Genomic DNA, 25,705 nt, shown 5'->3' on the forward strand with positions numbered 1-25,705 from the left:
GCATGGAGAAGGGCCAAAGCTTGATAAAGTCGAGAACTCTATGTCCATGAGGGCCTAGAGGAGTCCAGATCTGAAATCCTCACTCCAAAACATGCTCAATACGAAAAATGCCTCAGGAATAAGCTAGAAATGACCCTAAACTCATGAATGGAGAGATCTAACAAGAAAATGATCAAGGTAATGACTTTTTACCTTCAAATGAATGCCAAAACGAAGTAGATGCTGGATCTACAAGCTCCTTCTCGTTCCAAGCTTCTCAATCTTCAAGTCTCTTCAAGAAATGCACCAAACACACACTTTTTAGCCTCACACACACTCGGAATAGGAAGTTAGCTCGATTAGGGTTTGTTTCTGGACGTGAAGGTGGTAAGGGAGGCTGGAGGGAAGACTTAAGGATCTTTAAATAGGGTGCAAACCTTAAAAATTAGGGTTTTCATAATCAGCTCCAACTCGTCGAGTTGGGTCCTCCAACTCGTCGAGTAGGTTCTCCGGAATACGCGACCCTTCTAGGTTTCTACACGACGAGTTGGGGCCTCCAACTCGTCGAGTAGACTTTCTTAAGTGCACAAATCCCTAAATTTCGTTCCTGGAAATCAGGATGTCACAGAAAAGTTATTTGTCGGGGTTCTTGCATGGATTATGGTTTTATTTCGACATGAGTTAAACCAAAAGTAACTAGATAGGATTGTGGGGCTCTTTAATACCTTCTTGTGCATGCATATAAAGAACGCCGGAAACAGAGTTGAAACGAAGAAGTTATGGTTGTTTTTAGTTGAATTAGAAGTTTGAGGTTTTGCCCTACGCAGGGCGTAACTTGCTGAATGTTGATCGTGTTTTTAATTAGCTACGTATGGCATAACTTAGGTTACATAGGGTGTAATTGTTGCTGACCAAAACACTAATTCTAAGGTTTTGATCCCTATTTAAGGGCTCTAACTCCTTGGAACCCTTCCCATTACCAACCTCCATCACCTCATATCATTCTTGTGAAACCCTAGACACCAATTGTGAGTTTTGGAAGCCTTAGTGTGATTTTGGGTGCATTCTTGAAGAAGGAGTCCATTGGAGAACCAAGTGTGAGCTCCAAGCCTTGTAGATCCAGACTTTGCACTTCATCACTAATCTCCAGAATATATAAAGCTTGCATTTTGATGTTCAATTTGTTAGATCTAGTTAGCTCATGGGTTTTATGCTTTTTGTCCCTTAATCTTGGTTCTTGTGAATATGCATTACTCCAACCATTTGCATGCCTCCTTTTGATGTTTTTGAGGTTATTAAGTCATAAAAATAAGAGCTTGGGCACTCTCATCCATCCATGCATGAGTTTTTGAGCAATAGATAACTTTATGGACCTAGGTTTTGGTATTGTGGTCTTTGTGACCATCAAAATGGATAAAGTTAGAGACTTTATCCATTAAGAAATTCATTTATATCAGATCTGGGAGTCTGAAAGTTTGGCTTGCTGTATTAAGAGCTTAATAGAAGTTTTTAGGATCAGGGGCATTATCAAGGCGTAATCTAGTTACATATGGTGTAGCTCTACGTAGGGCGTAGATTAGTTATGCAGGGCGTAAGTCAACTAAGAGTTGATCGTTGAATTTTTGTCATGTTTGACTTTTGGAGTTAGTACTGGAAGGGAAAAATGGTCTATTGCCCAAAGGAGGTTTAATTATGAACCTAGACCGTTCGTGGCCCAATCATTTCCTTAATTGTGGATATGTTTAGCAAGGGGAGACTTGATATCGTCGGCTCGAGTGGGTGGATTATCTTGTCTTCAGGGTTGAGTTGAGTCTTCTCACTATACTCGTGAGTCGAAGGCACCAATGTCGACCCATTATTTTTTGTGCTCGTTGTCTTTGTGACTCTTGCATGTTTATATTGGGCTAAACCCATTTGTATATTGGATCGTGCCCATTATTTGTATGTTGGGTTGGACCCATTATTTATATGATGGGTTGGTCCCATTATTATGTATGTTGGGTTGTGCCCATTTATTATATGATGGGTTTGGCCCATTTTTATTGGGTTGGGCCCAATTGTATGTTGGGATGGGCCTATTTGTTATATGTTAGGCTGGGCCCATTTGCATGTCTGGCCTGGGCCCATTTATTTGGTACGTGGTATTTTGGGAAACTCACTAAGCTTTGTGCTTACAGTTTGTGGATTAACATTTTTCAGGTACTTTTAGTTCCAAAGAGAAGGGCCCGGCTTGACTGCACTACATCCCCTGATGGTTTTTCCGCACAAATTACTTTTGATTAACTCTGATGTTTAAGAAATACGTTTTATCATGATTGGTTTTGGAATAAATGATTGTATGACTTAATGGTTTTAAATCAAAATTTTTATCGGTATTTTGGGACGTTACATCAATTGTGATAGAAAATGGTTTTTGTACGTATTAGTTAATGGTGAGAGAAATAAAGGGAAGGTACATGTTTTTAACCTGAAAAAGATCAAAGTAGTGGTGGTCGGTGGTAGTGACCATGGTAGAAAGAGGTGATGAAAGGGGATGTGATATGTATTCTGGGGTCATTTCCAATTTAGTAATATTATAAAGTTTCGTATAAGTTGTAATTAAATAAAAAAAAAGTAAAATATAATAATAAGGATATATAAATATTTTCATATAGGTCAATACCAAACATATAAGAAATTAAAAAAACCATATGAGCCATCTATCAAAAACAAATCAAAACAAAGTAAACCACATGGACCATTTATAATTTCGACTTTATTTACTTATGGTCGTGTCAATTACCAAGTGGCTCTATCAACCAAGTGCCAACATTTATTAGTATGGTATTAGTCCAATCTTGGGAGACTTTACATTCAATTGTGTCAAATCGGATTAAACTTGTCCACTTTTTAGTTTGACCCTTCTGTTTTTGGATCATCCTCGGTTCATCACGGAATTGTTTTTTCCTTCACATCGAGGGTATATTGGTCTTTATGCTTCAAAGAGGACTATGGATAGGTATATGTTTCTGAATAGTATATATATATATATATATATATATATATATATATATATATATATATATATATATATATATATATATATATATATATAGAGAGAGAGAGAGAGAGAGAAGGGAGGGTTCAATTGAGAAAAAAAAGGTTGAGAATGAGAGAATCATTCTCAGCCACTCATTTATTTTTGTCGCAAAAGTCTCGGTCGTACCAGATTAAATGGGAAAGGAATAGACATGTGTTGTGACATCCCCATTTTCACGGCCAGAAAAGACCGATTTTGTTTATAAAAATCAGAGTAACCTTTTGAAGAAATGTGTTGTGGAATTTGTTCCCGGAAAAACATGATAAATACGTTATCAAAGCATTTCCGAAGAAATATATTTTTATTCATTTTCAAAACATTTGGGATGTCATCGTCAATACAGAAACATAAGCATAAACAGAACTTACATTCATTTACACTAGTGATCTACATCTCCTTTAAATCTCTCAGTGTAAAGTAGCTTCATATCGACACCTGTGACAGAAATAAGCTGGAGTAGGTCAGGTTGGGAAACCTGGTGAGTACATAGGATTTTCAACCCACAATAATATAATTATTATGTTTAATCATCAAACAATGAACTCAATTACCCATCCCGATTATCTTCTTTACTCTTAAGGATTTACCCTAAGAATTAGCTATTCCTCGTTCATTCTTTCCTAAGGATTATCCTAAGGAATAGGCACGAAATCCATCATTGTCAGGATTTACTCAACAGGCACTAAATCCATAGTTGCCAGGGTTTGCTCATCAGGCACTAAATCCATAGCTGCCAGGGTTATCTCGTTTATCGACAATATCGTTTCCGAGAATCCACTCGCAATACATGTCAATGGGTTTTTATCTCGTTTATCTCCAGTTTCGTTTTCGAGAATCCACTCGCAATACATGTCAATGGGTTTTTAGAGTACAGCTGGTGAATACACAGTTCAAAACACTTACAGGTTGCGAGCCTGCTAGTGTCCACTGGACTGTCTAGAATAGTCTGTGGTTGTCATCCATACTCTACTGAATGACGGGGCCAACACATGGGTAAAAGGCTTCTCTCACTGTTTACCTCTCACCCTTATCTCATGGTCTATATCACCTCTCATCATTTTGTTTTTGTCACACAGCAACTATTTCATCTACCCATGTTTTACCCAACACATTTTGTAGATATAAAATACATATACCGTTTAAATCATTTAAAACATGTATAAAAATCTTTCACCCAGCATAGACGGTAAGTATACAGACAATATGCACACATAGCATGTAATTTATATTAAATACTTCATATCTATGTGTAAGATGAAAGTAACTATGCACTCACCTGATAAGGTGGTGACTCGGTACTCGGACATCGCTTCGTTACTCTTAAAACAATTTTCCTTTGACAAAACCTAGTATCATTACCACTAGAGTTTAGTCTAATATTCACCGAGACTAATTAATAGTCTAGCTATTATTACTATTATATAAGCGTTAAACAATACTCTTCACCCGCTATGTACAGACAGGGGCCATACATAAAACACCGGAGGGCAGGACCATTTTGGCATATAGCACTTCTGAAATCCAACAACCCTATGCGGCCCTTTAAACCAGATTCCCCGTACCGCGAGTGGTTAATAAGATATTGTAACGACACTTATATAACACATAATAATAGCCCAAATAATTATTGTAAGGTCCTAATAACATTACTATATTTAAATAAAAGCTATATTATAAATAGTGTAGGCGTAGCTCACTTACAGTGGGTTTTTATTAAAAAAAATCGGGCTTCACTGGAGCAGCGTTTCCGAGCCGAAAGCTTTTCTTCTCGGAGCCGTCGGGCGCTCCGGGGCTTCCTTCTTGTGCTAGGGAGGTTCCCTAGACTTGGGAGGGGTTTAAGGAGGCTAGAGAGAAGTTAGAGAGAGAAAGAGAGGTTATGGTGTGAAGAAAATATGAAGGATTCATCCTTTATTTATAGGGATTTTATCGTAGAGTAGTCTCTAAGCTTCGTCCGTATCTTCCGCGTACGAGCTCCGTTTTCTATGTTATTTATACCCACGCATTGGTATTTACGAGCACTAAAACTTTCATTTAGACCCCGTCGGCTAATTCTTATTGTATCTCAGATTTACAAAACTGTATTCGAATTCGCCGCGCTCGAAAAGTAGAGACTAAGTTTCGTCCATATCTTTCGCATACTAGCTCCGTTTTTGATGTTATTTATATCCACGTGTTGGTATTTATGAGTACTACAACTTTCATTTAGACACCGTTGGCTAATTCTCATTCTATCTCGGATTTACAAAACTGTATCGAATTCGCCGTGCTCGAAGAGTAGAGACTAAGCTTCGTCCATATCTTTCGCGTATGAGCTCCGTTTTCGACTGTCTTTTTATCTTTTAACTCCAATTAATGATATCTTCATTTCTCATTTAGATTATTTTGGCTGAAAATCGACCGATCTAAAATTCGAATTTCCGGGCTGTGCACTGTTATGCTAAATCTTAGAAAAATCATAACTTCCTCTTACGAAGTCAGATTTGGGCGTTCTTTTTATGGATGTTATCGGTTTAACATATTCTACGACTTTCATTTAGATCACTAAGGCTAAAAGTCTCTCTATCATAAATTCACTATTTACGTCTCCCGATGTCGTGCCGGTTTTGCCGAAAAAGTTCGACGGGCCATAACTTCTTCGTTATAACTCGGATTTCGGCGTTCTTTATATGTACGGAACCCTTGAGACATATTCTACAACTTGGTTAAGATTATTTATTCTAAATAATCTTTTGTCAAAAAGTCGTTTTCGACCCCTATTATCTCTAAATTGACTAGCCCGTATCTACGAGCGTTACAATTATCTCCCCCTTAGGATGATTACGTCCCGGAATCATCAACGAAACAGGGCTCACATGATGACTTCATACGTTATCTCTTCATCCTAAGTAATAACTGTAACTTTGATGTTTCTTCGAACGAGTATCTAACTCTAAGACTTCCTGACTGCAGGTGGTGCCCGATCTTGGACCCGCTCTCTATCTCATGTTAGACTTTCAATCATGATCTTCATGTCACGATATCGATCTTTATTGGAGACTCCTTCTTTAAAAAACTTGAGATAAGTTTCTTCCTTCGATTATCATAATAGACCGATGGGTCATGTTCTAATGACCTCTCATCGTATGATGCATTGCTTGGAATTAGGTCTTTTAGAGTCAAATTCCAGAACAGACTATACCTTCCTTCATGTTCTAATCATATCTTAAATGGTAGCATTTCTAGCTACAAGCAACTATCATGATACCTCTACCGATCGCTTTGATTGTCTTTCACTTCAATCATCTAGCTTAAGTCAGATGCTACATCGAACTTGATTCTCTGAACCATGTAATATATTCTTCTTAGTCGGACTCAATTCGATATGACCACTAGGGTCGAAACAACAATCATCTTCTTAATCATTACCGAACGATGGTAACGACATACTTGAATAAATTGGAATCAACTACTAGCTTCTTGGTAGCCTTGTGACTTTCCCAGATCCAAGTGTGAGTCCTGTGCTTCCGGTAGTATAGGGCTCTACTACCATTCACACCTACTCATACTCGTCCCAAGTATTGTCTCGCAGTTCTCCAAGTCATTATCACAAAAACAATTTTAACACATACAAATGTGTCCAAACAATCATATAATTTTCCCTAGACTCTACTAGGACTTCTTCCATGTGTATCTTCAATCATCAATTCTGCTTCAACTCGGTTGGTGATGGAAATGTCAGACGATGGGATAACTTCATCGATAATCTTTCTTTCTGCTCATCGAAAGTGTGCTTCTCCCATACTAGACAAATTATTTATTAAACTCATTCTAAAGGCATGATATCACTCTTACGATATCTTCCGATAGGTACCATTCAATATCATAAGCCTTCTCATTTCCTCCATTTAGTCAATTCACTACGAGTCTTCACCATGATGTTATACACACCAAAGCAGTCGTTTGGTGTATCGAGACGAGAATATAGATAGAGGAAGTTTTAGACGCGTATTCCTCCTTATTACTTCGAAAAATTACATGCCAGTTCTAATATCGTAATTAAACGTTTAGAAATCTGAACACACAACGTTTCCAGATCCGGTCGGCAACAGACCATGAATCCGATCAAACGATAGCATCATAAAGCATCACAAATCATTCAGCACATAAAAGCAATTTAGGCATCTTCCCTAAATGAGCTAGTGCTCGTGTCTAATCAGGTGCACTTCCTAAAATATATAAGACACACTCCTCACGATCATCGCTTAGCATTCTAAGTTTAAGTGTAACGCCCGTAGATCCGGGCTAGTCAATTTAGAGATAATAGGGGTCGAAAATGACTTTTTGACAAAAGATTATTTAGAATAAATAATCTTAACCAAGTTGTAGAATACGTCTCAAGGGTTTTGTACATATGAAGAACGTTGAAATCCGAGTTATAACGAAGAAGTTATGGTCCGTCGAAGTTTTATGGCAAAACCGGCACGACACCGGGAGACGTAAATAGTGAATTTACAATGGATGACTTTTTAGGCTTAGAAATCTAAACAAAAGTTGTAGTATACGTTAAACCGAGAACATACAAAAAAAGAACGCCCAAATCTGACTTCGTATGAGGAAGTTATGAATTTTCTAAGATTTGGCTTAGCAGTGCACAGCCCGAAACTCGAATTTTAGATCGAGAGGTTTTTGGCCTACGAGACCTAAATGAGAATTGAAGATCTCATTAATAGGAACTCAACGGTAAAAAGACAGACGAAAACAGAGTCCGTATGTAGAAGTTATGAATTTTACGCGGACATTTAACAGTATAATCTCCTCGTACTGTTAAATTTACGATCAGTCGAGAATTAGCCGATCGAGTCAAAATGAAAGTTGTAGATATTATTGTTACCTACGCGTGGATATAAAGAACGTCAAAAACGGAGGTCGTATGTGAAAGTTACGAAATTTAGAAGTTGGAAGTGTGCTGTGCGAAAATGGGTGATGTGGCACAATCTTGGCCATTGCTTTCTCCCCAAGTCTTGCCACTAGATGGTGACATGTGGCACCAAGTTCAGCCATTTTTCACCCTATAAATAGAACCTCTCCCACCCTCATTTTCTTCACACATTTCCCATTCTTTAGTTCAACCATTTTTCACCCTATAAATAGAACCTCTTCCACCCTCATTTTCTTCACACATTTCTCATTCTTTCTTCTCTTTATTCTCTCTTTAGAACCTCTCTCTAGCCCCGAACCCCCCCGAAAAGCCTAGGGAACCTCCCTAGCATGAGGCGGAAGCCCCAGAGTGCTCGACGGCTCCGAGAAAAAGATCTTTTCGGCTCGGGAATGCTGCTCCAAGCAAAGCCTGGTTTTCTATAAAACCCGCTGTAACTGAGCTACGCCTATGCTATTTTTAATATAGGTTTTATTTAATTATAGTAACGTTATTAGGAACTTATAATAAGTACTTGGGATATTATTATGGGTTATATAAGTATTGTTTAACGCTTATATAATAGTAATAATAGCTAGACTATTAATTAGTCTCGGCGAATAATAGACTAAACTCTAGTGGTAATAATACTAGGTTTCGTCGAAGGAAATTATTTTTTTAAGAAGCGAAGCGCTGTCTGAGTTTAGAATCACCACCTTTTCAAGTGAGTGCATAGTTACTTTCATCTTAGACATAGATATGAAGTATTTTATATAAACTACGTGCTATGTGTGCATATTATCTGAGTACTTGTTGTCTATGCTGGATGAACGATTTTATACATGTTTTAAATGATTTAAACTGTATTTTAATATATATATATATATATATATATATATATATATATATATATATATATATCTACGATAATATGTTGGGTAAAACATGGGTAGATGTAATAGATGGAATATGAGTTGGATGATGAGTTGAGAGGTGTTATAGACCACGAGGTGAGTGTGTGTCACAACTAGGAATTCTGATACTTTGTAAAACCCTTAACAAAGATAACATTGTAGTTAAAGCTTGGAAACATGTATGGTGCTTGTTCAATGATCACAAAATTCCATCAAATACTCTACACAAAGTAGTCAACAAAAGGTTGGAAACCCTAAAAATCCCGGTTCAAGTCCATTTTGGACTAGGATTTTCTTATTGGGCCTAATGGACCAATAAGCTTCCAATTTGACTATTTTGGGCTTAGAACTCTTATATGGGCTCTAATTGGACCCACTTTCTTTTATTTTAACATTTTGGGCCATAATGGGCCTAGAATGAAATAAAATACCCTTATTGGGCCATAACAAATTTAATTAGCCCTAAAGGGCCATAAAACTCATACTTTGATGTATATTGGGCCCATATCTTTGAAGCTTCTTAAGTTTGAAATCAACCCAAGAAAGCTTGCTAGGGCTGAAAAATAGCATCAAACTCTTCCCTTTCTTCTTCAAATCGAAAACAACAAGCAAAGGTGAGTTCATACCCCTCTATTTTCGGTTTTCACAAGTTTTATGGGGGAGAATACAAGTAAAATGTGTAGATCTATGTGTATGTGTATGTTATGTGTGATTTCATGTATGTATGTGTGATTTTATGTGTTTATATGGTAAATAAGTAACAAAAAGGAAAGAAATCTCGAGATATATGGCACAAGAGGGGAAACAAACATGAGCTAAGATATATTACACTAAACAAGTCAAGAAAAATTACCATCTAAAGTTATAATAAACATATTGCAACATAAAACTCATTTTTGGACTATATTTGTCAAATAAACAAAAGTTGGGTTAAAAATTGTCATCTACGGTTTTCCTAAGGACCAAATGAGTCAAAACAGTTAAAATAAATGTTTTTATGAATTTTATGCTCTTCAAAGGACTATATGTGTAAATTGTAGCTTAATGGGCCAATTTTTGGGCTTTTCGGCCCATAGGCCCAAAAATTGCAAAAATATGATTTTCAAGGGGCTGAAATGGTACAACTCTCAAAACAGGGGGTAAAAGGGGTAAACAAAACTATTTCAGGGGTTAAAATGCTTTTCTTTTCCAAAAAGGATCAAAAATGTAAAGTTTTTGGAATTTGGGCCAAAATTGTAAAAGTTGCGAAAAGTTGGACTTTAACTGAAAAACTCTTTGCTGGAAGGACTGAAACTGCCAAAGAGTAAATTTTGAGCTAAAAACATTTACTTAAACAAGTCTATTGGTCAAAAATGTCAAGAAAATGGTTTAAGGGCCTAAGATGTCTTTTTTTTATATAAGGGACTAAAATTGTCATTTTTATCAAAGAAGGGCTGAATGGGTCAAACCAATATTTTGAGTCAATTATTTTATTATTAAGATATTTGGGTCAAAAAAATACCAAATTACAACCTATGAAATTAGAATGAAGAATATACATATATTTTCAAATATCGTTATAAACAATCAACAAGTTTCGTGCCGTTGTGAATTTAACAATTATTCAATCAAACTTCCGACAATTATACTATACCTAAAACAAGTAAATATTCAAATAGTTGGGCTTGAAAGATCCTAATCATGCTTATTGGGCCTTCGTGGCCCATTGACATGACTTTTGGGCCTAACAATAATAACACATGTCTATTGAGCCTCCTGTGACCCAAATTACATGTTTAATGGACCCTCAATGGCTTCTATGTGCTATTGTGCCTCAGTGGCCCATTAGCGTTGCTAGTAAGGTCCAATTAAATCATATGTGAAATGGGCCAACGCGTTCTTCGTATAACCAACAGCCTTAAATAACACACGTAATTAGCAGGACTTTGTAATCCTCTTCTCCTCGTTTGTTAGGCTTACTTGCAATTAAAGTAAACAAATACAGGTCGTTAATCAATGGTAATCAATTTCGTTTGGATTAAGTGAGTAATAACGGGCGACACCTCTAAGTGTCGTTCGTAGTCTGTAGTTATAATCAAAGTCTCCTGGAAGGAGAGCGAGAGTTTGTGTATAGATCTATACGGGGGTGACTCCCCCACACCTCAGCTGTTCGCTACAGTTAGACTCGGCCAGTCTAGGGTGAAAAAATATTAAGATCAATTCCGGGGTTCATTAGGATGCCAAGACAGACGAACTAGTCATTATCATGCATGGTTATAACGACTCACGTAAATAAATAAATCCAATACTATCCGAGTAATCAAGGAAGAGAAATCATAATCATTCGTTGTGGCGGTATAACAATTTGAAACAATTATATTATATTATCGGAAAACATCGGGTTTTTCGAGGAAATCAACACCACTCGCTTGTATTTTTCAATAACTATAATGCAAAACTTCCCATTTATACACGTTTTGAAATCATTCATGCACCAACTTATAGATCTTCACACTTTGGTATAAACAATTGTCTTTTCAGAAAATATCGGATTTTCTGGGTTTTATAAACTACACAAATCATTTTTATAACAACCCTGCTTATGAACTCACCAACATTCCATATGTTGACGTTTTCAAAATAATTTGTATTCTCAGGTAACAGGTAAGCTGAAGAGTAATATCAAGTATGTTAGGATGTTATGTTTTGAAAACTCTCAAACAATTTATGCTATGGATATGTAATATTTAAACAATGTACTGGATGTGAACAATGTCAGTTGTAATGTATTAATGCATGGTGAAGTTTATCTTGTGTTTCATGTATAATCATTGTGATGATATTCAATTTGAGTCACGCGAGCCCTCGGACGTTTCCGCCGTCTGGTTCGGGGGTGTGACAGTGTGAGAGGTGGACGATGTGAGAAGCCTTTCCCAAATGATAGCCCCGTCATCTAGCAGAGTATGGATGACAACCACGGACTATTCTAGACAGTCCAGTGGAACACTAGCAGGCTCGCAACCTGTAGGTGTTGTGAACGATGTGTTCACCCGGTGTACTCTAAACCCTGGCGATCATGCAGACTTGGTGCCTAAACCTTGGCAATCATGCAGACTTGGTGCCAAAACCTTGGCGACTATGCGGACTTAGTGCCTGTTGTATAAACCCTGGCGACTATGCAGACTTAGTGCCTAAACACTAGCGACTATGCGGACTTAGTGCCTGTTGTATAAATCCTGGCGACTATGCAGACTTAGTGCCTAAATCCCGGTGACGATGGACTTCGTGCCGATTCCTTAGGATGATCCTTAGGAATGAATGAACGAGGAATAGTTCATTCTTAGGGTAGATCCTTAAGAGTAAAGAAGATAATGGGGATGGGTAATTGGGTTGATTGTTTGATGTTTAAACATAATAATTATATTATTATGGGTTGAAAACCCTATGTACTCACAGGTTCCCCAAACTGACCCACTCAAGCTTATTTGTATCACAGGTGTCAATATGAAGCTACTTTACACTGAGAGATTTAAAAGAGATGTAGATCACTAATGTAAATGAATGTAAGTTCTGTTTATGCTTATGTTTCTGTATTGACAATGACATCCCAAATGTTTTAAAATGAATAAAAATACATTTCTTCAGAAATGCTTTGATAACGTATTTATCATGTTTTACTGGGAACAAATTCCGCAACATTTTTATCAAAAGAAGTACTCTGATTTTTATAAAGCATAAACAAAATCTGTCTTTTCTGGCTGTGAAAATGGGGATCTCACATTAAGTCTAGAAATAAATCCTTATTCCTAGTTCGCTTAAACTAATGCTCTGTACCCTTTTGAAGAAATGTGTTGCGGAATTTGTTCCCGGAAAAACATGATAAATACGTTATCAAAGCATTTCCGAAGAAATGTATTTTTATTCGTTTTCAAAACATTTGGGATGTCATCGTCAATACAAAAACATAAGCATAAACAGAACTTACATTCATTTACACTAGTGATCTACATCTCTTTTAAATCTCTCAGTGTAAAGTAGGTTCATATCGACACCTGTGACAGAAATAAGCTGGAGTGGGTCAGGTTGGGAAACCTGGTGAGTACATAGGGTTTTCAACCCACAATAATATAATTATTATATTTAATCATCAAACAATGAACCCAATTGCCCATCCCCATTATCTTCTTTACTCTTAAGGATTTACCCTAAGAATTAGGTATTCCTCGTTCATTCTTTCCTAAGGATTATCCTAAGGAATAGGCACGAAATCCGTCGTTGTCAGGATTTACTCAACAGGCACTAAATCCATAGTTGCCAGGGTTTGCTCATCAGGCACTAAATCCATAGCTGCCTGGGTTATCTCGTTTATCGACAGTATCGTTTCCGAGAATCCACTCGCAATACATGTCAATGGGTTTTTATCTCGTTTATCGCCAATATCGTTTTCGAGAATCCACTCGTAATACATGTCAATGGGTTTTTAGAGTACAACTGGTGAATACACAGTTCAAAACACTTACAGGTTGCGAGCCTGCTAGTGTCCACTGGACTGTCTAGAATAGTCCGTGGTTGTCATCCATACTCTGCTGAATGACGGGGCCAACACATGGGTAAAAGGCTTCTCTCACTGTTTACCTCTCACCCTTATCTCATGGTCTATATCACCTCTCATCATTTTGTTTTTGTCACACAACAACTATTTCATCTACCCATGTTTTACCCAACACATTTTGTAGATATAAAATACATATACCGTTTAAATCATTTAAAACATGTATAAAAATCTTTCACCCAGCATAGACGGTAAGTATACAGACAATATGCACACATAGCATGTAATTTATATTAAATACTTCATATCTATGTGTAAGATGAAAGTAACTATGCACTCACCTGATAAGGCGGTGACTGATGGGGTTTTCAGCATTCTAACACTCCTATGGTGTACATGCAACCCTAGAAACCTTGGATCTATGTTTGACTATGATACATGCAAATAATTATTTTTCCAAGGTTCATATCCTATCTAGCATGGCATGGGGAACTTGAATCAAATAAAGCTAGTAGAATTACTTACCTTGTAGTTGTAGTTGATTGCTTGGAGTTTTAGAGCCTAGCACCAATAGTGTGGATGCCTCAAATGGAAATCACAAATCACCACAAACTTGGAACTTTGAGAGAATAGTAATCACCTTCTTAAAATCGGCCCTCTTACTTTACTCACCACAACTCATGTGATTTCAAGAACCAAAGCCTCCTTTATATAGTGTGGTGGATTAGGGTTACATTCATGTAAACCCTAATACCCATGTCTTTTCATTTCCATGAGATCCATGGGTTAAAGCTCCATGGAGTATCCATGGACTTTCCATGCAAGCCTAGCCCATTCCAAATAAGCATTAGCCCACACTATATAAACACAAGAGCCCATATTTAATTAGTCATACTTTTGATCTCTAAATTAATTCTAGATTAATTATAGATCAATACTAATTAAATAATATGATTTTATATTAATATATTAGGACTTATAATATATTAATAAATCATAACTTATACTATTCTCAAACGATTATCCATAAATTGTTCGGGTGAAGTGCAACCCAAATGGACCATGCCGGGTCGGGTCAAGTACATACCAAATATAGTTATGGACTTAGACACTATATCCAACAGTCTCCCACTTGGATAAGTCTAATAACTATAGTTGCAAGTATGACTTCAGGAACCGATCGGCAATTGTAGCTCTTTAAACTCTGTTGAACTATGAAGCACCATTTTAGATAAGTGATCATATAATCCTCTGTTCTAGATATCAGCCGGACAAATACATGGAACATGGTCTTGCTTATTGTCCAGCATTTGTTTCCCGATTTCCGATTTGTTTGACATAGAACTTATCTGAACACATCAATTTAGTTCTGACCAGGCCCGGTACATAGGTCAAAACAAAATCATTGAGGGGCCCAGATATTGCTTCTAATCCTAGAAGGAACAGATAAACTTCGACTCATATGTTTGCTCTACTACTTGTTGAATTACACACAAAAGCACGGTTTATAACATCGAGTTACCAATGCGTTTTTGTGCAATCAATGCATAACCAAGTCATAGGCAACAAATCATATCTCTAGGTTTGAAGACTTATATGATATTACCGTCTCACGATCACTCGAGATAAATTCCATGAAGTGATACAAGTGAGTGTGGGTTGAATCCAATACTCAGAACTTATGAGCACTCATGAGTGCTGTAGCCCCGCTTTGTCTAACATCTTAGACCTCTACAAGCCAACCCATGACAGTCTTGATTCATATCTACTTCCAACATATGACCGACTGTGGAGAGTTTGAATAATATGATATAAACCATAACATAATTATTGTGGAAGTCAAAACATGCAAAAAGAAATAATAGTAAACGATTGACAAGAGATAGCAACACTTTACTCATAAATAACAGCTTTTATTTATCATCAAATGTCAATTACATTTTACAAATTTCAAGATTATCTAACTACTAAAACTAATATCATCCTTCAGCCCTATGCTCCGAGCATGCTGGAGATGCTTAGCCCGAGTCAGTCCCTTCGTGAGGGGATCTGCTGGGTTCTCATCCGATGATACCCTCTTTGCCATGAGGATTCCTTCTTCTATTCGATGTCTAATGAAGTGATATTTTCTGTCAATGTTTCTGGATCTCCCATGATCTCTTGGTTCCTTGGCTAAGGCAACCGCACTATTGCTGTCACAGAAAATCTCCATTGGCTCCTTTATAGCTGGTACAACTCCAAGGTCTCCGATGAAGTTCTTTAGCCATATAGCCTCCTTTGCTGCCTCGCTTGCTGCTATATACTCTGATTCACAAGTGGAATCAGCCACTGTCTCCTGCTTGGAACTTTTCCAAGTAATTGCCCCTCCGTTTAGAGTAAAGACCCAGCCCGACTGAGAGCGGAAATTATCCCTGTCAGTCTGAAATCTAGCATCACTGTACCCTACAACTCTCAAGTCCTCACTGCCACCGAGGGTAAGGACCCAGTCCTTAGTCCTCCGTAGGTACTTGAGGATATTCTTTACCGCAGTCCAGTGTGCCTTGCCATGGTTCCCCTGATAACTGCTAACCATGCTCAAAGCAAAGGCTACATCAGGTCGAGTACACGTCATAGCATACATGATCGATCCTACTGCTGAAGCATAAGGTATTCGACTCATTTCTGCTATCTCAGCCTCAGTACTAGGGCTTTGTGTCTTACTCAATCTGGCGTTACTCTGGATGGGTAACTCTCCTTTCTTGGAGTTATGCATGTTGAACCTTTTCAACACTTTGTCCACATAGGTGCTTTGACTAAGTCCAATTAGTCTTTTACTCCTGTTTCTCAAAATCCTTATCCCTAGGATATAGGCAGCTTCTCCAAGGTCCTTCATAGCGAAACACTTCCCAAGCCAGGACTTTACTTCCTGCAGGGTTGGGATGTCATTTCCTATGAGTAGTATGTCATCCACATACAATACCAAAAAGCTGACTATACTCCCACTAGCCTTGATATAGACACAAGATTCATCTTCACTCCTTGAAAAGCCAAATTCTTTGACTTTCTCATCAAAGCAAAGATTCCATCTGCGAGGTGCCTGTTTTAATCCATAAATGGATTTCTCGAGCTCACACACTCTACTGGGGTACTCTGTACTGACAAAACCCTCTGGCTGAACCATGTAAACATCTTCAGCCAACTTTCCATTAAAGAAAGCGGTTTTGACATCCATTTGCCATATTTCATAATCATGAAATGCAGCAATGGCTAACAGAACCCTAATAGACTTAATCTTGGCCACTGGTGAAAAGGTCTCATCATAATCAACTCCCGGAGTTTGAGAATAACCCTTTGCAACCTGTCGTGCCTTATAAGTGTGTACATTACCATCCATGTCGGTCTTCTTCTTGAAGATCCATTTGCACCCAACTATCTTACGATCAGGTACATTGTCAACCAAGTTCCAAACTTGATTGTCATACATGGACTGTATCTCGCTATCCATAGCCTCTTTCCGTTTAGCAGCCTCAGGGCCTGCCATGGCTTCCGTGTAGCTGTTAGGCTCATCCAGATTTACCAGTATGTTATCACTGATAAGTGTCTCACCTTCTGCAGTAATATGAAAACCATAATAATGCTCAGGTGCATTCCTAACTCTGGTGGAACGCCTCAGAGGTATAGAATCTTCAGTCGGCTCAACAGGAGTTTCCTCCTCAGGTTGAGGGCTAGGGTTTGAGGTTCCTTCACCACTTGACTCTTGAATTTCCTCAAGGTCAATTTGCCTCCCACTGTCTCCTTGGCTCATGAATTCTCTCTCTCGAAAGAATCCTCTTCTTGCTACAAAGACCACATTATCACTGGGTCTGTAGAAGATGTAACCAAAGGATTTCTGTGGGTAGCCGATGAAAATACACCTTTCGCTTCGGGGTTCGAGCTTATCGTGAGTCTCGCGTCTCACGAAAGCCTCGCAACCCTAAATCTTGATGTGGTCTAGATTGGGAACTTTTCCAGTCCACACCTCGTGAGGTGTTTTGGCAACCTTCTTTGTAGGGACTAGATTAAGGATATGGGTGGCAGTCTCTAAGGCATACCCCCAAAATGAGATTGGTAGCGAAGCTCGACTCATCATGGAACGAACCATGTCTAACAAGGTCCGATTGCGCCTCTCAGCTACACCATTCAACTGTGGTGTCCTAGGAGGTGTCAATTGTGAGACAATCCCACATTCCTTAAGATAGTCAAGGAACTCAGTACTAAGATACTCACCACCACGATCGGATCGAAGCATCTTAATGTTCCTGCCCAACTGATTCTCTACTTCTTGCTTAAACTCTTTGAATTTCTCAAAGGTTTATGACTTATGCTTGATTAGGTAGACATATCCATATCTACTAAAATCATCAGTAAAAGTCACATAGAACCGATTAGCATCTCTTGTGGCGGTTCTGAAGGGTCCACACACATCCGTGTGTATGAGGTCCAACAAACCTTCACCCCTAGCACAAGTGCTAGTAAAAGGTGACTTTGTCATTTTACCAAGCAAACAAGATTCACAACTATCATCTGACTTTAGGTCAAATGACTCCAAGACTCCATCCTTTTGGAGTTGGCCTATGCGTTTCTTGCTTACATGTCCAAGACGACAATGCCATAAGGATGCTTTATCTAAGCTAGTGGAAGAGTTAATACACAATACATTATTTCCTAGATTATCTACAACAGATACAGTTTCATACACGCCATCACAAGGTAATGCTTTAAAATAAAGAACATTATTAAAGAAAGCATCAATACTACCATTATTATTATCAAAATAAAAGGTAAAACCTTGTTTATACAATGCATGAAAGGAGATAACATTTCTTGCCATTTCTGGCGAATATAACATTTATTCAAATCTAATGTAAACCCACTATTTAGCACTAAGGAATAAACTCCTATCTTGGTGACAGGTGAAGCTTTCCTGTTTCCCATGATCAAGTTTATCTTTCCCTGCTCCACATTCTCACTTCTTTTTAGTCCCTACAAATTACAACATATGTGAATACCACAACCTGTATCAAGGACCCAAGACTTAGAATGACGTGAGTTATTAGACAATATAGTGTATATACCTGCATGGTTGGGTTTTACTTTCCCATCCTTCAAATCTTGCTGGTACTTTGGGCAGTTTCGCTTCCAGTGCGACTTTTCATGGCAATAGAAGCATTCAGCCTCATTAGGGTTAGCAGAAGGAGTGACAAAATATTTCTTGGTTTTGCTTGAAGAGGAGCCTTCAAGGGTCTTACCCTTGGTACCCTTAGAAGGGTTCTTTCTCTTCTTCCCTTTGCCATGCCCGATTGCCAAGACATTGGCCGCAGTTGGAGTAGGAGTAGGAGTAGTAACAACCGACTTACCCTTTAGACAACTTTTGGCGGTCTTCAAGAGTCCTTGAAGTTTGCTGAGGGTGACTTCTTCCTTGTTCATGTGATATGTCATGTGGAATTGATCATAACACGATGGCAAGGAGTGCAAAATGATGTCTATTGCTAACTCCTCATGGAAGTTCACATTCAGCTTCAGTAAACGGTCCACATACCTTTGCATTTTCTGCATGTGGCCCGTGATGGGTTCACCATCCTTCATTCGAGTTGTTATCATGGAGGAGATTATTTCATATCGCTCTTGACGAGCACTTTGATGGTAGCGGTCCATCAAGTCCTGGTGCATCTCAAAAGGATAATAGTCCTCATAGGACTTTTGGAGCTCGGCTGTCATGGTGGCCATCATGATGCATGCAACTTTTGTAGCATCTCTTTCATGTACCTCATATTAAGCAAGCTCTTCAGGAGTAGCAGTTGGCTTGGGTACCTTCAGCTCCTTGTCGAGAACATATTCTTTGTTCTCATACCGAGTGACCATCTTGATGTTTCTGATCCAATCTGGAAAGTTGGACCCATCAAAGATGACTCTCCCACAAAGATTCATGAGAGAGAAGGAGCTAGTAGGGTTTGAGCCAGAAGCATTGTTATTGGAAGACATCTGAAAAGAAGAGGGAATAGATTAGATTAGATATAGAGATAGTCCTTAACAAAACACCCAAATGTAATATTAAGGCTAGGACCCAACACAATATTTTATAACTTAGAAGAGGGATGCCGTAATCTAAGCTATAAGATATTTGAAGGTAGGTGAATGACGATTCACCAATTTCCACCATGAAAAACAAAATATTTAATTAGGTTTTAATTGGTTTAGAAACTCCTAGATTCTTTGAGATTCATTGAACTTTCTTCAATGGCATGTTTCAATCTCGAGTGTGCCCTTCAAGTTTTGTGACTGGGATGCCGAGGATCACAAAACAAGGTGTGAAGTAACCATGCAAATTACTTGGTACCCTTAATGTATTACCCCTCAATCGATGTGCCGGTTAACCACACACGCTCCATCGATACTATGACAAACATTAAGTCACCCTTTACCTACCTTGTTAAGTTCAAGTTAGTGTGCCGGTTAACCACACACGCTCCACTAACGACTTAAACAAAGTGTAAAGTGTAATTTCATGGATTAGCACCTTATTCACATTTTCCTAAAATAACTAAGATTGGGAATTCAATAAAGTTTAGTTACTTTAGTATTATCATTATACTTTTAATGAGAATTTATAAGTCCTTGTCCTACCCGTTCGGCTAACGACCCTCCACCGATCAAGGAAGTGGTGGGTGAGAGTGGACACCCATTAAGTTGCCATTTTATAGGCAACAACCTTATACCCCCCTTATAGACCGACTTCGTGAATGAGGCGTACTAGCGGTAAGACGACTTGATTTTATACATATATAAATATTATTAAACTTATAATATTATAAAGTATAAGGGTTGAAATTTAACTTTTAAAATTCTAGGGGTTGGAACTAAAGTTTTTAATATGACTTTACATGTTCCAAAACTTGAGGGCAAGTTTTGTAAACTTTCAAAACTTTTCATTTCTCATAACTTATGAGTTAATGGTTATTGAAAATGAACTTTTGGTTATTTATAAATGTGTTCTTTTAATGGTTATTTAATGGTTATTTATAAATGTGACTTTTGGTTATCCATAACTTAAGAACTAGTTATGGACTCCATTAAAACACATAAAGATCAATAATTAATCTAATCAATTATTAGCACATAATTTCTATGATCTTCTAAACTCATATGTTTATGAATGTTCATATCAAAAATTTCAAGAATCGTAAGTACATATACAAAACTTGAAATTTTGATACGAGCTTTTGAACAAAACTTCAATTTTCAAGTCTTTTTTTTTTTTTTTTTTTTTGCATCAAGTATCAAATAAACAAACCTGGCTCTGACACCACTGATGGGGTTTTCAGCATTCTAACACTCCTATGGTGTACATGCAACCCTAGAAACCTTGGATCTACATTTGACTATGATACATGCAAATAATTATTTTTCCAAGGTTCTTATCCTATCTAGCATGGCATGGGGAACTTGAATCAAATAAAGCTAGTAGAATTACTTACCTTGTAGTTGTAGTTGATTGCTTGGAGTTTTAGAGCCTAGCACCAATAGTGTGGATGCCTCAAATGGAAATCACAAATCACCACAAACTTGGAACTTTGAGAGAATAGTAATCACCTTCTTGAAATCGGCCCTCTTACTTTACTCACCACAACTCATGTGATTTCAAGAACCAAAGCCTCCTTTATATAGTGTGGTGGATTAGGGTTACATTCATGTAAACCCTAATACCCATGTCTTTTCATTTCCATGAGATCCATGGGTTAAAGCTCCATGGAGTATCCATGGACTTTCCATGCAAGCCTAGCCCATTCCAAATAAGCATTAGCCCACACTATATAAATACAAGATCCCATATTTAATTAGTCATACTTTTGATCTCTAAATTAATTCTAGATTAGTTATAGATCAATACTAATTAAATAATATGATTTTATATTAATATATTAGGACTTATAATATATTAATAAATCATAACTTATACTATTCTCAAACGATTATCCATAAATTGTTCGGGTGAAGTGCAACCCAAATGGACCATGCCGGGTCGGGTCAAGTACATACCAAATATAGTTAGGGACTTAGACACTATATCCAACAGTGACTCGGTACTCGGACAACGCTTCGTTACTTTTAAAACAATTTTCCTTTGACAAAACCTAGTATCATTACCACTAGAGTTTAGTCTAATATTCACCGAGACTAGTTAATAGTCTAGCTATTATTACTATTATATAAGCGTTAAACAATACTCTTCACCCCCTATGTACAGACAGGGGCCAGACATAAAACACCGGAGGGCAGGACCATTTTGGCATATAGCACTTCTGAAATCCAACAACCCTATGCGGCCCTTTTAACCAGATTCCCCGTACCGCGAGTGGTTAATAAGATATTATAACGACACTTATATAAGACATAATAATAGCCCAAATAATTATTCTAAGGTCCTAATAACATTACTATATTTAAATAAAAGCTATATTATAAATAGTGTAGGCGTAGCTCACTTACAGTGGGTTTTTATTAAAAAAACCGGGCTTCACTGGAGCAGCGTTTCCGAGCCGAAAGCTTTTCTTCTCGGAGCCGTCGGGCGCTCCGGGGCTTTCTTCTTGTGCTAGGGAGGTTCCCTAGACTTGGGAGGGGTTTAAGGAGGCTAGAGAGATGTTAGAGAGAGAAAGAGAGGTTATGGTGTGAAGAAAATATGAAGGATTCATCCTTTATTTATAGGGATTTTATCGTAGAGTAGTCTCTAAGCTTCGTCCGTATCTTCCGCGTACGAGCTCTGTTTTCTATGTTATTTATACCCACGCATTGGTATTTACGAGTACTACAACTTTCATTTAGACCCCGTCAGCTAATTCTCATTGTATCTCAGATTTACAAAACTGTATTCGAATTCGCCGCGCTCGAAAAGTAGAGACTAAGCTTCGTCCATATCTTTCGCATACTAGCTCCGTTTTTGACGTTATTTATATCCACATGTTGGTATTTTTGAGTACTACAACTTTCATTTAGACACCGTTGGCTAATTCTCATTCTATCTCGGATTTACAAAACTGTATCGAATTCGCCGCGCTCGAAGAGTAGAGACTAAGCTTCGTCCATATCTTTCGCGTATGAGCTCCGTTTTCGACTGTCTTTTTATCGTTTAACTCCAATTAACGATATCTTCATTTCTCGTTTAGATTATTTTGGCTGAAAATCGACTGATATAAAATTCGAATTTCCGGGCTGTGCACTGTTATGCTAAATCTTAGAAAAATCATAACTTCCTCTTACGAAGTTAGATTTGGGCGTTCTTTTTATGGATGTTCTCGGTTTAATATATTCTACGACTTTCGTTTAGATCACTAAGGCTAAAAGTCGCTCTATCATAAATTCACTATTTACGTCTCCCGATGTCGTGCCGGTTTTGCCCAAAAACTTCGACGGGTCATAATTTCTTCGTTATAACTCGGATTTCGGCGTTCTTTATATGTACAGAACCCTTGAGATATATTCTACAACTTGGTTAAGATTATTTATTCTAAATAATCTTTTGTCAAAAAGTCGTTTTCGACCCCTATTATCTCTAAATTGACTAGCCCGGATCTACGGGCGTTACATGTGTTTTCCAACAAAACATGTTTCCTTAAACTATGCTAATCATTACCTTAATAAATACAAAAACATAGTTTTTTTTCGTTTTTTTTAATTTTTAAGAAGCTATTTTTATCGAAAAATGATTTTAAATATATCAAAATTCATGATTTTTTATTCTCTACAAATAGACATCCATATTGATATAGTTTTAAGATAAAATAAAAATTTTATTTTATTTTTTGTATTTTCAGCTATCATTATTCATAAGTGAATAAAAATGCATCAGGTTTTTACTACAGTAGATTCGTTATTCACTTATGAATAAAAAGTATGATTAATTTTTTTATAATTTAAGTATCATTCATATATGAATATAGCATATAATAAACATAGTATATTCATATTTAAATATTAGACGATGCATTCACTTGTGAATATTACATAGTATATTCACTTGTGAATATTAGATGGTATATTCACTTATGAATATTATATGATATTTTCATATGTGAATATTACATAGTATTACATGGTATATCATATGTGAATTTTACATAGTATATTCACTTATGAATATAAGATGATATATTCACTTATGAATATTACACAGTATATTCACATATGAATATTACAAGGTGTTTTCACAAATATATATATATATATATATATATATATATATATATATATATATATATATATATAATTTTTATATGTTATTCACATATGAATAACATACAGACTTGCATATTTGTTTTTTGTTTTAATAATCATATACTGATTCTGGTCAGAAAACATATTCATATGTGAATATAACGTGGTAATTTAGTTTATGTATTTCATCAAACAGTTGGAGTACATACAAGTTAACTTTTTTAAAAATGTTAAAAACATGATACTTCTAATTCAAGTTATCAATTCCAAATCATCATATACTTCCGATTTCGACTTTGAAGTGTGCAATTCCGATTTTCATTTCATTCCAAAAAAAATTCCGATTTCAATTTTGAAACCTTGAAATCCTGATTCCAGATTTCTTTGTAATACTGATAATTAAGACGCGAACTATTCCGATTAGAATATATGTTCCAATTTCAAAAGCTTCCGACTTCAGATGCGACATCCTATGTCTGATCGATTTCACATTTTAATTTTGATTTTCGAAAATCCGATTAGGAACCTGTGAGTACCGATTCCGAGTCCTTCAATGTCGACTGTGACTGCGAGTCCGGAACTCCAATTCTAATTTCATGAACAACAAAGAAATTTCGATTCCAACTGAGTTCGTTTGCGAATCTGGGAAATTCAAATTCGGAGTATTCAACAAAGAAATCGATGTTACGTATTTGAGATTGAAGGTTATTATAATATTTACAAGTTTTCCACCGTGTCTTTTTATGCTTAGATTAAATGAGTGGCTGAGAATGATTCCCCCATTCTCAACCTTTTTTTAAATTTATACACTAATCTACCAATACTTGACTACTGCTACACATCTTAGGAGAGTGAACCTTACCGTGTAATAGTATAACAACGGTAAGACCATGTGTTGAACTTAAGAGGAACAAATATGATTTAGTTTAGAACTCTATAGATTAATTAAACTAGACAATTATTAAGATGGGGGGAGGGGGGTTGTTTATCGAACGAATGCTAAAGAAATCGAATAAAACTAGCGAATTAGATTAAAAACAATGATGAGAGGATATGACTGATTTTATGATGTGCGGTGGATACTATTTTTTTTGTTATTTACCGATTCCTAATATGGTTAAGTCTATTGATGAGATTCTAACCCTTATGGTTGTAATTCAAGTTAACGCAATGGTCATGTATGAAACTAGTATTTAGTTCTTATTAGATTAGATTCAATCTTTAGTGATCTTAATATACATGAAAATCAACTAGTTTACATAGAATGGCCATCCATGTAACTCATACACATTAAAGTTACTAATCTTACTACCTAACCCTAGTATTTGATTAATCACTAGTCATAGCAGATTTAATGGTCATGAAGTCACTATGATTCAAACAAACATAACAAGATTGATCCTCTAACCATATAAACTCACCAGTAAGTAGTAAAATTGCATACTTTAATTCATATAGTCTTTGACTGAACTAATATAACAAATTAAACAACTAAAATATCCATCTCATAGAATCAAAGCCAAAACATCAATGGTTCATTGCATCCAAGTGAAATTAAAAAGGGTTTTAGCGCATTACCATAAATCTAAACACAAAAAATCAAATATAGAATGCTAAACATAATTAAAATAGAAAATCTGATGATGCTCGAATGAATAATCTTCCGAATCTTTAGATCCTTGCTTCAGTGAGTACCTCTTGCCTTCGAAGCTCCTTCTTAGGGTTTCTTGTTGCTCAAAAATGGCTACCTCTTCAGAATTGTAACATCCCGAATCCCAAGTATGAAATTTTAAGGATTTTTGTACATCACATAAGACCTACTCGACAAGTTGGAGGCCCCAACTCGTCGTGTAGAAACTAATAAGGCCACGTAGTTTTTTGAACCTACTCGACGAGTTGGAGGACCCCAACTCGACGAGTTGAGGTTGTGCATGAAAAAACCTAATTTTTAGGGCTTGCATCCTATTTAAAGGACATTAAGTCCCCTCACTAGCCTCCCTTACCACCTTATCGTCCAGAGAGAAACACTAGTTGTGCTTTATCACTTTCTTGAGTGTTTGTGAGCCAAAAGAGTGTTATTT

Source organism: Lactuca virosa, chromosome 5 (genome assembly GCF_052849685.1).
Source record: "Lactuca virosa cultivar CGN04683 chromosome 5, Lactuca_virosa_CGN04683_v6, whole genome shotgun sequence".
Taxonomy (NCBI): domain Eukaryota; kingdom Viridiplantae; phylum Streptophyta; class Magnoliopsida; order Asterales; family Asteraceae; genus Lactuca; species Lactuca virosa.